This window comes from Oryx dammah, unplaced genomic scaffold (assembly GCF_014754425.2).
Source record: "Oryx dammah isolate SB20612 unplaced genomic scaffold, SCBI_Odam_1.1 HiC_scaffold_28, whole genome shotgun sequence".
NCBI classification, from domain to species: domain Eukaryota; kingdom Metazoa; phylum Chordata; class Mammalia; order Artiodactyla; family Bovidae; genus Oryx; species Oryx dammah.
In genome coordinates, this window is record NW_024070212.1 from 20,830,467 (window position 1) to 20,834,116 (window position 3,650).

A 3,650-nucleotide genomic window follows, 5' to 3' on the forward strand; every position below is an offset into this window, starting at 1 on the left:
GGATCTGGACTTGGAGCTAGACCTCCAGACTCAGAGGAGGGAGTTGACATGGGCAAAGCAGAGCTTCATCCTCGGGGCTGGATCACTAGGCGGTGTCTTGGACAGAGCACAAGGTGGGTGCCCATTATCAGAATTCCTAAGGTGCTGATAAAGTCATTGCCAGTAATATGTATGATTTAATAGATGCCTTTGAAACCTTAAACCACAGGAATGACCGATTGAGACTTCCAGGCTCCCCATCAAGCCTGATGGTGGACGGCGAGATGATTTTTGGCATGGAACTTAGCACTGGTCTGAAATCGCCCCAAGTTGGCATCTACTTCCTTCACCTGCACGCAAGGCCAGCATAGCCCTGGGGAAGTCGTGACCTGGACACAAGTCTTAAGTCCCCTCTGTCTCTTCAACCCCACTGACTTTTCCATTACCCTAATTCAAGACCCTTGTGTGACAGGGTAGGCACATTTACTTACTAACAACAGTTTCCTCAGAGAGAAGCTGAGAGCCAGGCGTGAACGCATTCTGGAGAGGGTATGGCCCTGGGCACTTTAGCCTGGCCATTGCTCAACCATTCAGGCAGTCGCTGCTGTTCCAGCAACAGGGGACATTCAGGGCTGGTGGAATTGTCTCATGCCTTCCTGGGACTCCTTTTCAAATGAGCTGAAATGTTAGAACCATATCTGGAGCCTTGGAGAAAAGAATTTCTCTCATTGTTTCTAATGAGTAGCCATGTTTAAAAACAACTGGATTATATGAGGCTCTTTGGTATCTAGTTTGTTTTACCTTTTCTATTTCATATTCAATGTTCCCATTTCATTTAGTTTGTTTTCTAATTTCTTCATCTCTTCTTTTTATTTTGATATTTTTTCTCAAGCCTTTATCAAGTGCAGTAGAAAAGCTTTTGTATACATACATATAAATAGTATGTATAACATATATATTTTAGAAAACTTATGAATTTTGCCTAACTAAAAGATTTATGGCATTTTGATTCCACTTGTTTGACTTACTATGAATAGAATGCTAGATATCTAATTTTAAAAAACAGATATGCAACAAGCAACAAAGGTTTATCATATAGCACAGGGAACTGGAGTCAATATCTTGTAATAACCTATAATGGAAAATAATCTGAAAAATAATATACATGTATGTTATTATATATATATGTATATATATACATGTATGTTATATAACTGAATCACCTTGATGTACACCTGAAACATTGTATATCTACTATACTTCAATAAAATATATGCATATTAAGAAAAAATAAAGATTGGAGAAAGAAAAAAATTAAGCTGAAATATAACTTGGAGGGATTTAAGCTTGCAAATGTTTGAGGTAAAATTACTCATTTGAAACCCAGTGTAAAAAACTGTAGGGTGTCGTTGGCTAGGGACAAGTCAATTAAAAAAAAAAGAAACCCACATATTTTGGTAATAATCACATAACAAGTTTGCAGTTGTTGACCTCTAACTCTTTCATTGGCTCTGTGCTGAGATTTCATGAATGATCATTTTACCCTTACAATAATCCTATGAGATCAGTTGACCCCACTTTACAGATAAGGAAACAGAAAGATGCAATAAGCTGCATAGCTTGTAGGTGGCAGAACTGTGATACAAACACTCATCTCTCAGTCTACAGTGGGCTTCACCTAGTGTCAGTTGCTCAGTCGTGTCCAACTCTTTACGACCTTAAGGACTGTAGCCCGCGAGGCTCTTCTGTCCATGGGATTCTCCAGACAAGAATACTGGAATGGGTTGCCATGTCCTTCTGCAGGGGATCTTCCTGACCCAGGAATCGAACTCAGGTCTCCCACATTGCAGGCGGAATCTTTACCATCTGAGCCACCAGGGAAACCTACCTTATCATATATATTTTTAGTACAAAGGCAACACACAAAATTGTACTTATGCTATGATTATAACGTGTAAAATAGGTATTTATAAGAACAAAGGCCTGAAAAGAACAAAAATGAAAACAGTCATGCCGGTATGGTGGATCTGTGGGGGTGATTTAATTCTCTTTATTTTCTAAAGTATTTTAATGTTATTTTTGTAATTAAAACATTTAAATTATATTTATATTCAACCTTTGGGCTAAATTTGGTGTCTCCCTGGGGCAGCTGCCAGGAGCTGCCTCTCTTCATTTCCGCAGTTCTCATGCCTGGGAACATTTTTCTTTGTTTGGGCTCTGACTGCCACCCTTAAATGGAATAAGACTAAGCAGGAGGCACCCACCCCAGGGTCTGGGCTGCCGACTACGTGACGGTGGATGGTCTGCCAGCTGTGTCTCTGGAAATAGCTGAGCTTCTGAGGGAGCGTGGGAGGCATGACCCGCACCCTCAGTGAGGTGGGTGTGGACAGTGCCCGCTCCACGTCAGGTCAGGGCCACGGACCACCAGGCACTGTTTGGATGATTTAGAAGCTTATCAGTGGGAGAGAAGCCTGCCCTCAGATGCTCAGACCTAGGGGGAGAGGAGAATGATGCTAAAGCCCAGGGCAGAAGCACAGAATGGTAAATAAGAGGAAGGCAGCAGTATAGTTCTCAGAGAAAGGAGAGGACCTCGGGAGAGGGAGAGCTCAAGGAAAAGAATCACCAAATAGGTGCCTCTTGAACTTGGGTGTGCAAGATGAATAAGATTTTACTATGTAGAGAGAGAAGACTTTCTAGTGGGAAGAAATAGGATGGAATGTTCCAGGAGCTGGGAGGGGCCCAGAAAGGAACATTGAGGGGGAAGATGAGGGCAAGGAGTAAGAGGATTCTTGAAAGTGTGCCTTTCACCTTGTAGGTGGTAAGGAGCTCTGAGTTTCTTTGGGCATCTGGGGAGTGGGGTGATCAGTGCTGTTCTTGAAATCAACTGAGGCCAGTGGGCTGTGGAGGGAAGACCATCGAGGCTGACCATCCATCCCCTTTTGATCTGGGGATGAAGTGAGGGGCCACAGACAGAGCCTCAACCAATGGGACTTGGTGGCTGGTGAGGAATGAAGTGGGGATGGTGGTAGGAGAAGGATGCCAGAGATAACTAAGAGGTTTCAGCTCTCTGTGAACGTTTATTTATTTATTCAACAAAATTAATTCCAGGAGAGGGTAATGGGTATATTAGACCCCTTTTACGTATCACTTCAGATCCTATCGGCCTTGGTGGTGGTGGTTTAGTTGCTAAGTCATCTGATTCTCATGACCCCACGGACTGTGGCCCACCAGGCTCCTGTGTCCGTGGTATTTCCCAAGCAAGAATACTGGAGTAGGTTGCCATTTCCTTCTCCAAGGGATCTTCCTGAGCCTTGGACTGAACCCAGGTTTCCTGCAGGCGGTCTCCTGATTTGCAGGCAGATTCTTTACCAACTGAGCCACTAGGGAGGGAGCCCCTTGTCAGCCTTGCTGCTGCTGCTGCTGCTGCTAAGTCGATTCAGTCAAGTCCAACTCTGTGCGACCCCATAGACAGCAGCCCACCAGGCTCCCCCGCCCCTGGGATTCTCCAGGCAAGAACACTGGAGTGGGTTGCCATTTCCTTCTCCCAATGCATGAAAGTGAAAAGTGAAAGTGAAGTCACTCAGTCGTGTCTGACTCTTCCCGACCCCATGGACTGCAGCCTATCAGGCTCCTCCATCCATGGGATTTTCCAGGCAAGAGTACTGGAGTGG